A 20,469-nucleotide genomic window follows, 5' to 3' on the forward strand; every position below is an offset into this window, starting at 1 on the left:
AAGGACGGAACCTCCAGTTTGCAGGTGAGCCTCAGTAGATTGAGTGACTCAGTCAAGGTCATGGGCAGCAAATGGCTGAGCCTGTTCTTACAGCTCTTGTGCTCTTGAGACTTGTGCTTGATCCATTGTTTGTCCTCTGCTTCTCCCAGGCCAGCCCAGTTTGTCTATCTCTCTGTCTCTCAATTATCTATATATATCTATCATCTGTCATCTATCTCTCCATCTATTATCTATCATCTATCTATCTATCTATCTATCTATCTATCTATCTATCAATCATCTAATCACCTATCTCTCTGTCATCTACCTATCTACCTACCTACCTAGTTATTTTTGAAAATTCCTTAGAAAGAGAAAGTGAGGATCAATCACAAAAATGGCAACACTTAAAGAAGGTGATGATGATGATGAAGGTGGTACTGGTGCATGAGGAAATATTTCCCAAATAAAATAGAGGTTATCTCAGAATTTAGTTTAGATTTTTAAAGTAGTGTTTAAGTTTAAAGAATTTTCAGTGGCCCAGTTTCTGATAAGATGGTCCCTGCATCTGGGCCTCTTAGCTTGAATACTCAGCAGAATTAGGAGGCCACAGGGGGTCTCAGGTCTCCTTCCATCTCCCGTTTGGGGACCCCTCTTCCCTTTGGTACATCACTAGGATCTAGTTTGTCACATTTGGGAGGCTCTTGATGCAGGCCTGATCCCATCTAAAGGGCTGTAGCCTCCTGGAGATGCTCAGTTTCTGAGCAAAAAGTAATAAGGGGCCATCAGTAGAAATAAGCCCGGATCCAACTCTGAGAAGTGAGTGTGGAAAGTGAGTGTGCCTCCAACGTCTCTGCTGTTCCTTCCCTCCTAGATGTGGCCCAGCTCCCTTCCCCACTTTCACACACCATGTGTGCTTTCTGACCCCATCCCTTTCAGGCTGTCAAAATTAGCCATCAGAAGAGTATCTTTTCTTAGTCTTTATATATGAATATGATTGCCAGTGGTCCTCTCTCTCTGATGGATTTGAAGACATATCTCTTTGGGAAAATGTTCATTGTTAAAGGAAGAACTAACAAAAAGGTGAGGGAGGGATTTGAGGAGCAGGAGGCCTTTTTGTTGTTCCTGAAATAATTACTAGGATGGCTGATGTTTACGGGGTGCTCCCCTTGTGCCAGGCATGAATCCCCACATCCCTATGAGGTAGATTATATCCCTGTTTTGCCAGCAAGACAACCGAGCCACACCACAGTTATGTGGTCATCTAGAAGTCATATATAATGTTTTAAACCAATCTTGGTAAGTAATTAGTGGCATGTTAATTGTAAGATGCACTGTTATTTTATTTATATCAGGAAAAAAATGCTACCAATTAAACCAAGACATGTAACTGACTTTAAGAAATGATAAAATGTGGGGGCACTGGGGTGGCTCAGTGGTTGAGGGTCTGCCTTTGGCTCAGTTAGTGGTCCTGAGGTCCTGGGATTGAGTCCCGCATCTGGCTCCCCAGAGGGAGCCTACTTTTTCCTCTCCCTATGTCTCTGCCTCTCTCTGTGCCTCTCATGAATAAATAAATAAAATCCTTTTAAAAAAAGAAATGATACAATGTGAAAAAAATCATTTTAGAATCAATGACTCTAGGTGACAGAGCTGGGATTTGCACCCAGGCAGATCACCTGTAGTGCTTATAGCTTGTCTGCTGTGTTCCACGTGGGTCACCATGTAGTCTGTCTTGGCTACCAAATGTTTTGAAAGAGTTGTGGATCTCATGGAAGAAAATGTTCTGTGAACCAAAGAAATTGAGAAAGTCTTCATTAAACAGAATAAAATAATATAATAGATTTTCCTACTCTTTTTTTTTTTTTTATTACTGCAGGGCTTTATTTATTTATTTGAGGGAGAACACAAGTGGGGGAGGGGCAGAGGGAAAGGGAGAAACAGACTCCCTACTGAGTGGGGAGCTGGACATGGGGCTCGAGCCCAGGACCCTGGGATTATGACCTGAGCTGAAGGCAGACACTTAACCAAGTGAGCCACCCAGGTGCCCCATACTACAGGACTTCTTTAAGACATTAATATCAACATGCATTTTTGTACCTCCAGGGAGGGAGATAGACTACGCATCATTTCTGAAACATTTTTTCGTAGTGGAACATTTTATGGAACTTGTTCTTTGGAATACATTTCTGAATACTCAGTAGTAGGTCATTTCTCTAATCTTTCAACAAATTCGTATTGAAGGTCAAGTTTCATTTTGCTTAATGACTCCAGTCTTTGGGGGCAATTATTGCGTATCACGCATGATGAATCTATAAAGACAAGTTTGAAATTAAGCCTACAACTTTAGGCAGTTTTTTTTCCCCGGTCCCTATCTTTCATTCAGTAGTCCTTTTTAAAAAGCACATATATTTAATACCAAAAGGATAGTGTTTCTCAAAGCATACCTTATGGCAATGAACTCTAAACTTTTTGGTAAAGTATGACTCCTAGAAAAAAAATCTCTTTTTTTTAAACTAAAAGTCCTCAAACTACTTTACTTTCATTAAAGTGTAGTTGCCATGTAATATTATACTAGTTTCAGGCGTACAGCATAGTGATTGTACAATTCTATACCTTATTCAGTGCTCATCATAGTAAGTGCAATTACCATCTGTCACCATACAAAATTGTTACAATATTATTGACTTTATTCCCTATGCTGTAAATTAAATCACCATGACTTTATTTTATAACTGGAAGTTTGTACATTTTAATCCCCTTCATCTATTTCACCCATTTCCCCAACTCCCCTCCCCTCTGGCAACCACCAGCTTGTTCTCTGTATTTATAAGCTGTTTCTGATTTGTTTTGTTTTTTAGCTTTCACATAAAAGTGAAATCATATGGTATTTGTCTTTCTCTGTCTGATTTATTTCACTTAGCATAATACCCTCTAGGTCTGTTCATGTTGACGTGAATGACCAGCTTTCATTCTTTTTTTATGGTTGAGTAGTATTGCTGTGTGTGTATGTGCACGTGTGCGCGCGCGTGTGTGTGATTCTACACAAAGTAGATCTTTGTCCATCCATTTATCACTGAATGGACACTTAGGTTGCTTCCATATCTTGGCTTTTGTAAATAATGCTGCAATGAACATAGAGGAAGTACATATCTTCTCAAATTAGTATTTTCATTTTATTTTGGTAAACACTTAGAAGTGGAATTGCTGGATCATATGACAATTCTAGTTTTAATTTTTTGAGGAATCTCTATATTGTTTTCCATAGTGGCTGCCCAAATTTGCATTCCTACCAGCAGTGCACAAAGGCTCCTTTTTCTCCACAGTCTTGCTAACACTTCCAATATTTTGTCTCTTTCATACTAGCCATCCTGACAGTTGTGAGATGATATCTCATTGTGGTTTTGATTTGCATTTCCCTGATGATGAGTGATGTTGAGCATCTTTTCATGTGTCTGTAGGCCATCTGGATGTCTTCTTTGGAGAAATGTCTATTCAGATCCTCTGCCCATTTTTTTTATTGGATATTTTGTTTTCTTTGATATTGAATTGTGAGAGTTCTTTATATATTTTGGATATTAACCCCTTATCAGATATGATTCAATAATTTCACTATTGGGTATTTACCCTAAGGAAACAAAAACACTAACTCAAAAAGTTGTATGTATCCCTGTGTTTATTGCAGAATTATTTACAATAGCCAAGATGGAAGCAACCCAAGTGTCTATTGAAAGACAAATATATAAGGAAGATACACACACACACACACACACACACACACACACACACACACAGGTATATTATATAGCCATAAAAAAGATCAAGATTGTGCCCTTTGTGACAATACGGATGGACATAGGGTATGCTATGCTAAGTGAAAAAAGCCAGACTAGGAAAAATAAACTTTCCCTGGGACTGAATGTCCCACAAACGAATGTGAGACTTTGCATAATGAGAAGCACCAGTGTTCAGTGTTTGATTTTTTTTGAAAAGTTGTTTTGCAGAAAGCTTTTGTATAGGTTACAGTTGCTTTTAACTATGAATAACAATTCACCTAATGATGCTTAAATAATAAAGACATTTTGTCCAACTTCTAAGATAAGACATTCAGAGGTAGTTGGTCCAGGGCTAATGTGGGGGCTCAAATATGTCATGAGTTATCCAGACTTTTCTTTTTTTGCCCTGTTGTGCTTCTCCCTACAGTGTTGTCTTGGTGCCTCATGGATATACGATGAGTCCTACAGTCCCAGGCATCACCTCTCGCTCAAAGTAGAACAAAAGAGATGGAGCCACACAAACCATACTATTCTTTTTATTAAGAAAGCAAAAATGTTCCTAGAATTCCCAGCAACCTTCTTCTAACATCTTATTGTCCAAACTACTGAGATCCACAGCCACACCTGGCTGCCAGGGAGTTGGAGATCAGAGTTAATCATAAGTTTCAGCCAGTGGTTCTTTAAGAGAGATCTCCACACCAGCAGCAACCCCATCACCTAGGAACTTGCTGGATTGCAAATCATTGGGCCTCGCCCTAGACCTACTGAATCAGAAACCCTTGGAGTTGGGCTAGTGATTTGTATTTTAATGAGCTTTCTGGGTGATTCTGATATGCTTAATTTTGAGAACTACAGGCCCAGACTGATTCTTTGTTTTCTGGGACTGGGCTTCTTATTGTCCTGAATAGAACAGACATTCCATCTAACATTCTTTCCTAACACAAAGGTAAGAGATGGATATTGTGCAGGCATCTATGTGCCTAACACAGAGATATTAGCTTTTGGCTGTAATATAAGTTTCAAATAGGACAATTGTTATTAATTAAAAAGACTTGCATCAGAAGTCAGCATCCTTAGGCTTGAGAACTGGCACTAATCTATTTTCTGTGTGATCTTGGGCAATCACTGAACCTTTCTTATTCTGCTTCCTATTCTCTTAAAGAGAGATATCCTCGCAGGGCTCCTATAAGAATCACCCAATACGATGTTTATGGGTGGACTCTGCAAACCCTAAGGCTTCATGTAGTGTCTGTTCCCATGCATCGGTGCATCACTGTCCCTCTGTTCCCTAAGCTTCTGCTCTGATGCTCTACCCTGATAGTCCCTGAGCGATCTTAATAAAGGTTCCACAGGCAGAACACACTAGACTTTATCAACAATGTCCAGGTATCCTACTTACTTGGGGCAGGGGGTAATGTCTTGGGCAGGGATGGAATAGGGAAGGGAAATTTTCTGTAATGCACTAAGGGTAAGTCTGTGGGTTTTTTTGTTGTTGTGGTAGTCATTTTATTCTCGGCTTCTTACATGAATTCCTTGAATTTAATTATCTGGGAGCTTTCAAAATGGCTTGCCAGATAACTTGCCACCAAAAATGGCAATCAAGAAGTTTGAGATGGGATACTGATGGTACTTTTGTGGTAAGAGGAGGCAGAATGGGATTTCTTTAGGATGTGCCAAGCATTTAAATAGCAAGAAGCTGTTTCAGTCTTCTTTCACTATTGGGTATTTACCCTAAGGAATGCATATAACATCATCCACTGTACTGTAATCTCAAGCATGTTTACAAGCTTTGAAAGTATTATAACCATAAAGACCAACTATGCATAACTCTCCATGATTTGATCAATTCACTGGCAAGGATCTGTGTAGTGTCTGGGAGGGGGCATATGCTGTAATCTAGGCCAAAAAGGGCACAGAGGATGATTATTTTGGTATATTGGCTGGTTGCTGTTGTATCAGTGGTCACCTTCCTTATCAAGAGCGATCCTTGCCTAACAGTGAGTGGTAGGAAGTGGAAGTGGATAGAATGGCAGAGCCCTGAGCACTGAGAATTCCTTTGAAATACAATCTCATTTGAGACAAGGATGGCCTTGTGAGGCTGAGATGTGAGGTTGTGCTAGGAAAGAAATTTGGTAAGTTCAATTCTCATAGCAGAAAGAAGCCCTATGAAGCACCAAGTTATGATCTTAAGGAGCCCCAAATTATGGAGCAAGACCCTTGATTATGAGTTTTGTAAGACTCTGGAATTATTATAAATTTTGTGAACTCCTGAATGTGTTCACATAGAAACCCTTGATTATCCTTAGGGAGAAAGGCTTCTGGGCTCCTCCCCCCTCCCTGCCAAAAAAGGAAAAGCTGGAGAAGTAGCAAGGAATTAAGGAGTGGATGAATTGAGGAAATGGTGATAGTTACTGATGGAGAACCATCTGGGAAAGGCTGGAGGAGTGCATGGGGGCCTGGTTTGCAGTGGAGAAGGATCCTTGAATTTGAGCTGTAGAAATTCCAGGGTAGAGTCAGTGTCCCCTTCCTTTCTTGATAACTGCAACAGGCTAGAGATTGGAAACTTGTCTCATGCCATTTACTAACTGTTGGGCCAATAGTTCATGTATTCAATGCATATTTCACATTTGCTGGTACCTACAAATGCTGAGTGCCATATGTAGTGTTGGTGAGTAATGTGAAAAAAACATGCAATATTTCTGCATCATGGAGCTTATGTACTAATAAAGAAGACATAAAAAACCCTCAACAAAGAAATAAGTGTAACTTATCAGAGAAGTGATGTGAAGGAAATGGAGTGGTGAGTGAGAGGGTTGCCAGCAAGACCATGTTGAACAGGGTGGGTGCTGTGGTTCTTTTGAAGACATATATTTGAGCTGAGATATGAAGGATGAAAATGAACAAGACACATAAGGAGTTATCAGGAAACTATTTCTGGTAGGAGAACACCCGACACAAGTGCCTGGTGGTGGGAGAGAGATTGACAGTTTCAAGGAATGGAAAGATGGCTAGGATGTCTGAAGCATGGCAGGCAAGGGCAGCATGGGGACAATACTGTGAAATAGGCTGGGGAGTTGGGGAGGGCCCAGATCATGGAGGACTCTGCAGGTATGGGAAAGAGTTAGGCATTTATTCTATAAGAATGAGAAGAGAGAGAGATGAGAATTTATTCTATGAGAATGGGAATGGGAAGTCATTAGAGGGCTTTGAGCAGCAGGTTTACAAAGACCATTAACAAAGGTCCTTCTGGCTTCTAAGTGAAGAATAGATTAAAAGGTTCTCCAAGAAGTCATTGAGACAAATCAAAAGCTGGGCATGAGAAAATATGGTGGCTTGGCATGGTAGGACAGTGAAGAAGGAGAGATGTAGATATCAGTGTCTCTGCAGGTGGAATGGCAGGTGGACTGTAAGAAATGAAACAAATGGTGACAGTCCTGATAGTCTTTTTTTTCCTGGTAGAGCATCATAAGAAGGGTACCATACCATTAAGGAAGAACTGAAAGGAGATATGTGGAAATATCTATACTTGAGCAAGTGCCCTGGAGTCTGAGTCATAGAAAAGCCAGCGTGGAATCTCCTCACGAGTTTTACACTGTTTCCTGTCCTTAGGCTTCAACTGTCAGGTGTCACTCCAGTGTTGGTGATGGATTAGCCATAAAAAAATAATAAAAGCAGTCATTGAGCTCTTACTGTGTCCAACAGGTTGCCAAATTCCTAAATTTCCCATCAAAACTATGGAATAGATCTCTCTTATTGATCCCTGTTTTCTAGTTGCAAAAGTGAAAGCTCAGAAAGACTAAAAAATTTGTGTTAAGTCACCTAGTTAGGAGGAAGTAGGAGAGCAAAGAACTAAAGCCAGGGCTATCTGACTATAACTTCATGTGTTTGTTCCTATACTCTGTTTTATAGGCTATACTTGGTACACAATTAGTCAAATAAATGTTTCCTGTGGACACCTACTATTCATAGCATCTAAACACAAGGTATGACATTGAGCAAAATGTGGGTCCTGTTTTTAAAGACTTGACACTAGAGCAGAGGGATCGAAAGTGGCCACAGATGACTCCTTGCCAACTAGAAAGTGATGAGTAACACACAAAAAGTAAAACCAAAGGACTTTTCTAGTTCAAAGAGGCAGGGAATTTCTGCTGCCTGTGTGTAGGGGGATATACAATCAGAGAGTGCTTCATGGAGGAGGTGGCAAGAAGAGGGCCTGGCTGTAACACTAGAGCAAAGCCTGAGGGGGCACCACAGAAGCTCCTGGAGTATGTGTCATGTGACTGGCTTAGGGCAGAAGTTCTCAAAGTGTGGCCTGGGGACACTTTGATATGTGAAGTCAAAACTATTTTCATTATTTGCCTTTTTCACTCTCCTTCTCTCATGAGGTTGCAGTTGCATTTTCCAGAGGCATGAATGACGTAGGATATTGCAATAGACCGAATGCAGGAGCAGAATGAGAACACAGCTGTCTGACTAACCCAAACAATAAAGAGATGTGTGATGAAAGTAAAACATACCACGCTTCCTACTATTTTTTGTGTGTTTGCCTTGAGAAACAGTTGTTTTTCATAAAAATGTTATTTTTTATTAACGGTGTCATTGTAGATTGTGTTAAATAATTTAAAAATTGTTTTTATTTTAAATTTCTAATATAATAAATAATCAATAGGTATAACCTGCATAAACCAAAGTTCTTTCGGATCTTTAACGATTTTAAAGAGGGTAAAACTTAACTCCTGAGACCAAAATTTTTTGATCTGAGGGCTCCTGGGTGGCTCAGTCAATTTAAGTGTCTGACTCTTGATTTTGGTTCAGTCATGATCTCAGGGTCATAGAATCAGCTAGCTGGGCTCCATGCTCAGTGGAGAGTCTGCTTCTCCTCTTCTGGTCTTCCTAGTGCATGTCTGTGCATGCATGTGGTCTCTCTCTCTCTCGATCTGTCTCTCAAATAAATAAATCTTTTTAAAAAAGTTTATGATCTGTTAATCTGATGCAACAGTAAAGCGTAACCGGGGTCAGGGAGAAGTTAAAGGATCTTTTAGGCTGGAGTGTGTGTTGGCTTTGCTGCTTCCCAATAGGAGGAGAGCCAGGCTCAAGTTTCTGGCCTTTCCTTGGTGGGGCTGTAGGGTTTGTAGGGTTACATGCATCATAGCATGTCAGTATTCTGTTCAGCTCCAGGCAGGATCCCCTGTCCTACATTGTGTAAAGTCCTGGAGGGTGAGGCTGCTCTGGGTGGGGAGCGGAGTTCTCAGCTACCGCCTCCAGGACAGGAGGGAGAATTGTGAAATGGATTATTCTCATTGCCTTTCTAGTCTCACTTTGCTACCTGAAGTACTTTAAAGCACATGTTTTTTGTGTGCTTTAGTTGAAATCACCAGCTGGATCTCACCATTACAGCAGAGAGCTAAGGCCTCTTAGTCATTGGAGTGAGGTATTGCAGTGTGGTTAACCACTTGGGTTTTTGCATTAGCCGTGCTGGTGTTTAGTCCAGATACTTATACGTATTGTCTTCTTGTGGTAGTTATTTACCTCTCAAAATTTTTTTAAAAAGATTTTATTTATTTATTTGAGAGAGAGAGAGAGAGAGAGCGAGAGCGAGCATACATTAGCGGGCAGGGGCAGAAGGAGAGGGAGAAACAATCTGAAGCAGATTCCACACTGAGCACAGAGCCTGACATGGTACTCGATTCTACAACTACGAGATCATGACCGGAGCTGAAACAAAGAGTTGGATGCTCAACTGACTGAGCCACCCAGCTGCCCCTACCTCCCTTATTTTTTTTTTAAAGATTTTATTTATTTATTCATGACAATACAGAGAGAGAGGCAGAGGGAGAAGCAGGCTCCCTAAGGGGAGCCTGATGCAGGACTCGATCCCAGGACCCTGGGATCACGACCTGAGCCAAAGGCAGATGCTCGACCACTGAGCCACCCAGGTACCCCTACCTCCCTTATCTTTCATTGGTTAGTAGAGCTGATGATATCTGCTTCATAAATTTGTTGAAGATATTAAATGAGAGAAGCTATGTAAAGTATGCAGCATAGTGTCAGGCACATAGCAAGGCCTCAGATGGCAGCTATTAGGGTTCAACTAGGACCAGTGTGTTGAAATCATAGGCAGGCAAATTGCCGCTCAATGAGAGGATGCACGTCAAGGCATTAGTATAGTACTTGGCACCTAATAATCATTTGATAAGTGGTCATTGCTGTTACTGATGTAATTATTTTCATGTGAATTTTAAAGTTTTATGATGTAGAACTTCCTTATGCTTAGAGCTGTCCTCTGAATAAATTCAGCTATGTTGGATTTGATCACTTGTCATTTGTTCGTTTGTTCATTCATTCCACACAAATGTTGAATGCATCACCAGATACCACTCTAGATGCTGAGGATTCAGAATTGATTTTAAAAACTGGAAGAATGTAAGTAAGGGGTGGGCAATGAGTCATGGGATGCTATAGAGGGGAATCATGCATTGGATAAGCTGGGGTAGGATTCTGGGACTTACGAGCAATTCCCCTGCCTGGTGACTTATGAAACTGCATCCTCATATGACATTAGCATTGTAGAATGTCAGAGCTGATATTCCACAATGACATTCAGGCTTTAGTGGTCACTTAGTTCCTTACACATATGAAGAAATTGAGGTCCTACTTCCTGTTCCAGATTCTGATAATGTTCTCTTTAATACTAAGGTCCCCAAAGAATTCTGATTTAGTTGGAACAATGCAAGAAAGGGGGAGGATGATGAACTTTGTCCAGCTTCACAACAGCCAAATCAGTCCTTCAATGAGCAGAAGTGTGTTAGACGCAAAGTATCTATCATAGGTGAGCCAGGAGAGAAGCAGTGTAGCCACCTGGTTAAAAATACTTCATTATACTCCCAGGTTTTACACTTAGGAGGTTATTAGTTCTCTGAGGTTAAGTTTTCCCAGTTGGAAAATGGGGATATAGTTAGAAATTGCATTCAGCTGGTGGTAAGAAAAAAATCTCTCAAATGGTGACTTGAACGCATTAGTTTTGGGTTTTTTTCTCCCTCTCAAAGAAGTGAGCAGATCAAGGTGTATGGCAGTTATACAGTCTCCCAGTGATGCAGGCTCCTCCTGCCTTTCTTTTTTGCCATCCTTAGTACATGGCTCCTTTCTTCATTGTTAATGCATGGTCAGACATAGCTGTTCCTCTCCAACCACCACATATAAGTTTTTGTAGGAATATAGAGGAAACGTGGAAGGGAAAAAAGTCACCTGTAAATGGAGTCAGTCCTCTTTTAGAGACTGTTTCTCAGATATGCTGCTCACAACTTTTTACGTCTTATGGTCAGAACTTGACCATCTGACTCTCCTTACTTGCAAGAGATGCTGAGAGAGAAACTGTTTGGTCTGGGTACTCTGCAGCCCCTAATAAAACTGGAGTTTACTCAGTAAGGAAGAAAGGGATAATGGATATTGACTGGGTCACTAGCAGTCTTTGCCACAGGAACCAAATAGTATTGTCTATCCCCTTTGGTTTGGGGAGGATTGAATAAGATGATGCATGTAAAGCACTTAGTGCCTGAGCATATAAAGAATTTATCCAAGAGGACATGATTTTATCCAAGAGGACATGATTATCCCTGCCCTCAAGAAATTTCTCCTTTTACTGGGAGGATGGATATATAATGAAGTAGTGACATGGCAATCTACTACAAGACAAATGTAAAATATAGTCACTACACAGGGTCAGCTCTGCCATAGCCTTTCTTTCCTCCCGCCACCTCAGGTCCATGTACCAAAGATCATAGCAGCAGACCTTTGTGGAGCACTTCTCACTGGTTAGATGCTTTCTTACTGCTATTCAAGCATGATCTCTTTTGACCTCAAGGCAACCCAGTGTAGGTTGGGTTGGGTGATACGAAGTAGGTATTTTGGGGGAGAGGGAGGCTTCTTTAAAAATTGAGGCATATTTGACATATTACATTAGTTTTCATTAGTTTCAGCTGTATAACAATGATTCAATACTTATATATACTGGAATGATATTTTAGATTTTAGTTGTACAACATAATGATTTGATGTTTACATATATTATGAAATGATCACTATAATAAGCCTGGTTAATACTTGTCACCGTACATAGTTACGGACTTCTTTTTTCTGATCATGAGAACTTGTAAGGTCTACCATCTTAGCAACTTCGAATATACAAGATGACATTATTAACTATGGTTGCCATGATGTACATTACATCCCCATGACTTGTTTATTTTATGACTGGAAGTTTGTGCCTTTTGATTCCCTTCACTCATTTTACCTACTTCCCACCTCCAGTCCTGGAAACCACCAGTTTGTTCTCTATATTTATGAGCTTGGTATTGTTGTGGTTGTTTTTAGATTCTACATGAGTGTGAGCTTATGCATATTTGTCTTTCTCTGATTTATTTTACTTAGTGTAGTATCTTCCAGGGCCAACCATATTGTTTCAAATGAAACAGACTTTCTGAGGTAAGTGATTTGCCTGAGTCATGTGCTTATTAGGGACAAGTTGGAATAGGAGTCCACATCTGTGGGGCTGGTAGCCTTGCTGCCATACATCGAAGCAGGTGGGCTTGAAGGTAGTTTCTCTCTCCTATGGATTGTTAAAAGGAAATTAAAAATAAAAGATAAAAATCATGATTCCCATGCAGATGTGAAAATGAGCACAATTCATATTCAAGATTTTACTGAACTTATTTAATGAGGAAACAGCTGTGATGTTTTAACCAGTTCAAAGGAGAATCCAAAGAACAGGAGCATTTAGAAATCAGGGACATTAAAATAAATTTGGAAATGGAGACAAAACTCATTTTTTTTCCTACAGGTTGGGGAGGGTTATTCCCTTCGTTGGACATAATTCATTTGCATGTCTGTGGACAAGAATTATTTTGCATTGCTGTCAATTATCTACAAGTTACAGAGTTAAATAGTTCCCAAAGTCAGAGTCAGATAAGGTGGAAGGGTGCTATAGCCAATGCATAGTTTCCTACTGAAATACACATTGTCCCTACAACACCTTCAGGGAAGTTTCTCGTCCAGACTGTCTGATCCTGTTTCGGGCCCAGGCCTTATGTTTCTACCTCCCTCAAATATGACTATCCTCTTCTGTTAACTTCATATGTTACATGATTCATGTCCCTTTCGTGCCCATGATTCTTGGTCACTCTGTTTTGAAGAATGAAAAGGTAGAGCAGACGAAGAGTGGTGGGCAACAAAGCAAAATTTATTGAGCAAGAGTATAAAGCTCCCAGAGAGGGAGGGGAACTCAGTGGGTTGCCCTCAGAGTTTCTAAGTTTAGGGGTTTTTATCAGCTCTTTGTCGGAACTATGTTAAGCAATCAGGCTGAGTCGTGCCAATCAGGGCTTTGGTCACGTATCTGTCTTGTCTTATAGGACAAGTGTAGTAGGATTGCAGGGTTCTTATCTCACAGAGTTGAAGAATGAATCTCAGGGACACAAAAGGTTGAAGTGAAAGTTTATTAAGTGAAGGTGAGAACAGTACGGAAAGGAAAAGCTCTCTAGAGTAAGAGGGATCTGGAATGGTTTGCCACTAAGGGCTTTTAGGGCTGGTCTTTTATTGAAAACTTCACCAGGAAGCTTATGGCCTTGAGATCCTGGTGCTCTCTTGGTTTGAGCAAGGACTATTGATAACACGCTTAATGACTGACTTCTCTGAGGTCTGGTCATTTTCCGTGATAACAATGTAGCCGTCGAAGAAAAATATTCCTTAATATCCAGGGCCAGGTGGTCTGGTCTATTCCCTTATCTTTTGTTCACTTTGTCTTGGGCCTCTGTATGCCAGGAATAGTTTCAGAGCCCGGTCAGGGACCCCCACCTAGACCTTAACCCTTCCCTTACTCACTGTGAGGTTCATGTCCACATGCTGATAGTCCTCTTTTGCTGACATCTGAGGGCTTAGGTCTTCCCAGCCCCTTGCCTGTGATATTGACAAATGCTTTTGTGGTTAATTGTATTATTTTAGGATGTTTTGCCGAAGTCATTTCTGCAAAGACTTCAAAGGAGAATGTCAGTGTGGTTCTGTCTAATCTGCAAAACAGGATGTCAGTGTTGTTTTATTTTAGCTGTCCTGACTCCGTATTTTCTTGTTGGGGACCCTGGCCCTGACTACCTTACTGTCCAATTAACTCTGAACACATAGACTTCTGTTCCCTTTGGGTTTGGCCTATAGTTTGTTGCTTCCAGGGTTTTTATTGATTGATCCTCCATAAATGGGTGCAGGAAAGCCAATTGGAGGGCTGTGGCTGGGATGGCTCTGTGAACTGACTAGATCAGGAAGCCTCAGAACTGGAAGATTCTTCAGCCAGTCTGCTTCCTGGGCTTGGCTCCCATGGTGGCTCAGTCACGAATTGGTTATGTAGCCTTGGCAAGTCACTTGACTTTGAATCTTTCTGGAATATTCCAGAACTTCTCCACATAGACTGAGCTCTCCCTGAGAGCTGAAGAGAGGTTTTTGTTTGTTCTTTTCTTTTCCTCTCTCTCTTTTCAGAGGTACATTTGGGAAGCCATGTGATTGAGTTGAAATGTACTGGATTTAGTGTCAAGATTTGGTTTCCACGTTGTCTCCGTTCACTAGCTGGGTGATTGGAGGCAAGTCTTCCAACTTGAGTTTGCTTATCTGTAAAATGGCAACAGTTATTCATGTCTGCCACGGGCTGAAAAAATGTCCATATGGAATCTCTGGAACCTATGAATGATACCTTGTTTTGATAAAGGGTCTTTGCTGAGGTAATCTCTAGAAGAGATTATTCTGGATTATCCAAGTGGGCCCTAAATGCAATCACAAATGTCCTTGTAAGAGAAAGGCAGAGGGAGATTGGACACACAGAGGAAGGCAGAGTGCAGGTAGAGCAGAGGCTGGAGTACATAGGCACCAGCCTGGGAGTGCTGGCAGTCACCAGGAGCTAGAAGAGGCAGGGAACCCATTCTTTCCGAGCCTCCGAACAGCGTGGCTTGGGCAGATTTCAGACTGCTGGCTTCCAGAATTGTGAGAAAATAAGTTTAAGACACCAAGTTTGTGGTAGTTTGTTGCAAGTCCCAGGAAATGAATAGATATCCCACTGGCTTCACAGGGTGGCCCTGCATCTCCTAGGAGAGAGAATGTAGCGGTGCTCTATAAATGGCCACCTGCATGTTAAGGGTCATGACAAATAATGGGTAAGTAACATGTGTGTATCCATTTGTCCATTGCACATTTAGACAGCACTTTGATAAACTGAAACAAAAATTTTGTGAAAAAAAACCTTTTCTAGTAAAAATAGCATTTGGAGCAAATATTCCTGGCTGACCTCACTTTAGGTATTGGCCTCCTGCTGTCAGGGGAAAGGATGAAGACCGTGGTCTCACCTTGCAGCTACCCTGGGCTGGACTTGTGGGATAGGATGTCTGAGGATGGATCAGTACATCCCAGACATTGCTTGCTGTACTGAAAATAGTGTTGTTACCATGAAGAGGCTTCGAGTGACAGCAAGAACAAGCGGCTATTGTTTGGTGGGTCCCATCTCAGGGTGAAAACTGGCACAGCAGAGAGACAGTTGGAGTGGACTGCCTTTGCCCTGCCAGGGCTCAGTGCAGCAGACCACAGCAGCTGCACTGCAGCCCAGCGGGACTGAAATGCAATGGTGAGGCACTGCCTGCCAATGCTGACTGCATTCCAGAGGTGTAGATGCCAATCTGAGACGGATGCTGTGCCAGGAGCAGGTGGAAGGTCCCCGCTTTGCCAGACCAGAGCTGTCTCCACCTTCCTCTCCTAATACACACACCTTGTCCTACCGTGGTGCTGTGTCAAGGGTGCTGGCCTGGCTTTGCAGATGCATCCTCTTGGACCTTTTTGTGTTCGTGTCTTGCTCTGCTTATTCTCAGTACTTAAGCCAAGACACTACTTGCCAGAACCTCTTCTTTGTCCACTAAACCCGTCATATTCAATTTCCCATCTCTGGCATGTTCCCACCTATATGCTCTGGGAAATCACAATTGTCACACCATTATTACAGGCTTTAATTAACTACTTACTGAGCATTGAGTACCCACTATAAGTCAGGTGGATACATGCTGGGAACATATAGTAGACAAAACAGACAAGACCCCACCACCCAGGGAGTATGTTAGTGGTGGCCAGACTTTAAGCAAACAGTCACGTAAGGAACTCCTTAACTGTAAGTTATGATATAGTATGGAGACAAATATAGGGAACTAAAAGTTTTTTTTTTAAGACTATAGGAATTAAAGGGCAAAGGTGCTCAGTTGGTTAAGTATTTGCCTTTGGCTCAGGTCATGATCCTAGGGTCCTGGGATAGAGCCCTCGGTCAGGCTTCCTGCTCAGCAGAGAGCCTGCTTCTCCCTCTCCCTCTACCTGCTGCTCCCTTTGCTTCTGCTCTGTCTCTTTCAAATAAATGAATGAATGAATGAATGAATGAATAAATAAATAAATAAAATCTAAAAAAAAAAATAGACTGGAGGAATTGGGAGGTCTTCTTGAGGAAGTGACTTTTATTTGCAGGTGTCATGGATGAGTGGGAATTCAGCCGGTATACAAGCTGGGGATTTGGTGTTTGGGGTAGGAGGTAATTTCAGGCAGAATGAACAACAGGTACAAAAGCTAACCTGAAACTAAGATACTGAAAGGGGATGATGTGACTTCTGCTGAATGAGTGAGGAAGGGACAAAAGGCTGGAGAGGTGGGCAGAGACCTGATTGCATTGATGGCATTTTAAACATCTTTGTCTTTATGCAAATTGTGAGGATTTCCACAGAAATATTTTAACAGGAAGATGACATGATCTGGTTTTTGGCTAGTGAAAGAACAGGTTGGAGAAGGCTAGAGTGGAAGCTGAGACAATAGGATATCTTGAGAGAGAAGGACCCTAGTAATAAGCCCATACAACCTTTGCCCATACAGGTGGAGTTCAACTGGTAGCCCAAACTCCCCCAGAGAGTTGATGGATGAGCTAGGACTTGAATGCAGATTTAATGATTTGTAGGACAATATACTTGCCTCTGTACCACACTACATTTAAGTAAATGCTTTCCCTTTCATAGGGATAGTAATAATTGATGTTTTGTCTTTAATGGGAATGTAAGACGTTTTGTGGTCTTATTACAAGATTCTCATAGAAGTTGATAAAGGATAGAGGAAAACCCAGCAACTGACTTATTAACTATAACTTTACCACATGGATGACCACTGTAGATAGGTTCACCATTGTGTTCAGGGCAAGATGACATGGTGGTTGTAAGATTTAGGGCTGCTGCATCAGACAGACATGAGTTGAAACTGAAGATCCACTCTTCTCTTCAGATAGCATTATTTTATTCAAAGCAAATATTTGTCTGGCATATAGTAAGTATACAATAAATACTATTTATTCTAATAGGGATAGTGGTGATGATAATGTCAGTCTATTTAATCAAAGAGTGTGTCCTTAAGGGGACAGGAGACTTCAAAGCAAAAGTCCTTTCAGAATAGCTACTGAATTTCACTTTTAATTAATCAGTTCAATAAAATGTATTGCGTGTAGGGCAGCCCCTGTGGCGCAGTGGTTTGGCGCCGCCTGCAGCCTGAGGTGTGATCCTGGAGACCCAGGATCGAGTCCCACATCGGGCTCCTGGCATGGAGCCTGCTTCTCCCTCTGCCTGTGTCTCTGCCTCTCTCTCTGTCTATGAATAAATAAATAAAATATTTTTAAAAAATTTATTGCGTGTATACTATGTATAAGCAATAGTCTGTCCCAGGCACAGTTCATGCCCCCAACGTGTTGAAGAGGGGGGATAAAAGAAATCTATAAATAATTCTAATACCATGTAGAAATCATGTTCCCTGGGGGAGATGCTAAGTAAAATGGAGGTTCTGTGACAGTTGTACCATCCAGCTGGTGGAATTTCGAAAGTATTATGAAGAGGATGGCTCCTGAAATGTGGTTTGGAGGATGGGTAGATTTTTATTCTTTTGAAGATAGGGTAGTTTGGACATTTTATTTTATATTGCAAAAGTTATACCTGATCTGTTTAGAAAATTCAGAACAAAATCTGTAAGCAAAAGAAAGAAAATGAAAATTCCCTGTGATCTCACCAGCTGGGATAACTAGTTACCATTGGGTTGTATAATTTTAAAACATTTCACTATGCAAGTATATATACACATGATTATACAAATAGAATTGTGCTATTCTATAGTCCTTTTTTTCTTTTTTAACTTTAAACACATTTAAAAATAATTTTTATTTCACCAAGTGTTCTCTTTTGTGTTCTTTTGAGTCAGGTGCTGCCACAAGAGGGGATACGAGAGATGCGAGAAAACAAAGTTTATTATACTTTTAGGTTCTATAGAGAGTGTCATCAGACACCATGGTGGGGACATATCAGGGAAATACCCGGAGAGGGGCTCATTCAGGCAGATGGGGAGCCAAGAGAGAACAAGGATCTGTGGACAGGTGCCTTTATTGGGTGTCAGGGTGGAGTACACAAGCAAAGGGCATGAGGGGATTTTACTGGTGTATTTGACTGTCACTAGATCACAGGGCCTGGCAAGAAGGCAACTGTGGCGGGGGTTAGCCTTCTCACTCACTGCTGTACCTGAATGCCTGGTCACGGTGCTCACAGCCTGTTCATGGAGATGTTGAGGCAGCAGCGAAACACATTTTAAAATTTATAGTACATATCTACAGTCTTACAATTTTGTGGTGGTTGCTTAGTATTGGACTCTTGGAGATGTTATTGTATATTTAGCCAAGCTTATATAGCCAAGCTTATGTAGTTGGCCACATAAGGTACTTCCTTGTTGCTTTCTGGTTTATTTTTTGCTTGTTAAACAATACTACAATAAACATAGTCATAGCTGAGTAATGCCATCACATGATGATTTCTTCAGGCTGATTTATTAGTAGTAGGATTTCTGAGCCAAGGGGCCTATACACTTAAAATTGTTTTCTTTTTTTTTTTTTTAAATTTTATCTTCTAAGTTCTGGAAATAAATAGTGGGTATACACTTCAAAAAGTCATTTATGAAGTTGTATTACTGAAAGTTTTATTAACCTGAGATATTATGTTAGTAATAACTCCTTACATTTTTCTATCCTTTTACAATGATGAAAGCATGTTTACATACATTTCATCATTTGATTCTCATAACAGCTCTGGAGGCAGACAGGTAGATATTGCTATTTCTCCTTTTTCAGAGGAGGAAAGTGAATCTCAGCCAGCTCAGCAGTCTACTTAGGATAACACGGCTAGCAAGCGATAGAGCCTTCTGACACGGAGTCCTGACACCCTTTGGCAGTATACCCTGTGGCCTGCTGTGCCTTCTCCCAGCACATTAATGACCATCTCACCATCCATAATACTAACCTGAAAGAGGCTATTAGACCTGTGATATTCACGAGGAGTGGTTTTCCAGGTTTTATATCACTTTTCCCTAAAATATTATTTTAAAAAATACTACTGTGAGACATTGTTTTTAGCATTGGCTACTTTCTCAGTTATGAATGGGTGGGATTTTAATAGGCAGTGGAGAAGGGAGGTAAAGTATTTCAAGCAGTAGGAGTATGGCTGTGTAGGAAGAGATTAGGCACTGGCTTCAAATGGGCCAGTGTCAGGCTAGCATTGGTGCAACAGAAATAGGTTATTTAGTTTGATCTATGTTTAAAAAATCACCAACATCAGGATATTTCATGTAGTTATGTGTATTCCTGGGCTCTTCATTCAGGAGCTCTGGCAACCCCTTAGCCTGTCTTCAATCTGGACCATGATTTTTACCCCCAGATTTATTGATATATAATTGACATATAACAATGTATAAGTTTAAGGTGTACAAATCCTGATTTGATATACTTATATATTACAAAATGATTACCACCATAACATTAGCTAATATCTGCATCACGTCCTTAATTCTCTACTGTGGTGATAATATTTAAGGTTTACTCTCTTAGCAACTTTCAGGTACAGTTAACCCTTGAACAACTTGGGGATTAGAGGCGCTGACACCCTGCATAATGGAAAATCCATTATAACTTTTGACTCCCCCCAAACTTACCTTCCAATATCCTACTATTGACAGGAAGCCTTACTGATAACATAAGCAGTCTATTAACACATATTTTGTGTGTTATATGTACTAAATACTATATTTAGAAAAAAGAACCATGTATAAGTGGACCCATGCAGTTCAAACCAGTGTTGCTCGAGGTCAACATAGTAGAATATTAACTATAATCACTATGCTGTACATTAGATCCCCAGAACTGATTCATCTTATATGGAAACTTGTACTCTTTGACCAACATTTTCCCTTTTCCCTCACCTCCCACCCATTGTTAACTATGATTCAAGTCTATTTCTATGAGTTTTGGCTTTTTTAGATTGCACATGTCAGTGATATCATACAGTGTTTATCTTTGACTTATTTCACTTAACATAATGCCCTCCAGGTCCATCCATGTTGTCATAAACAACAGGATATTCTTTTTCATAGCTGAATAATACTCCCTTGTGTATACCACGTCTTCTTTATTCATCTGTTGACAGACCTAATCCTCCATATCCTGGCTGTTGTAAATAATGCTGCAATGAACACGGGAGTGCAAATATCTCTTCTTGATACTATTTTCATTTACTTTGAATATACTTCTAGAAGTGGGATTGCTGGATCATGTAGTAGTTCTATTTTTTTTAGTAGTTCTATTTTTAATTTT

This window comes from Vulpes lagopus, chromosome 3 (genome assembly GCF_018345385.1).
Source record: "Vulpes lagopus strain Blue_001 chromosome 3, ASM1834538v1, whole genome shotgun sequence".
Classification (NCBI taxonomy): domain Eukaryota; kingdom Metazoa; phylum Chordata; class Mammalia; order Carnivora; family Canidae; genus Vulpes; species Vulpes lagopus.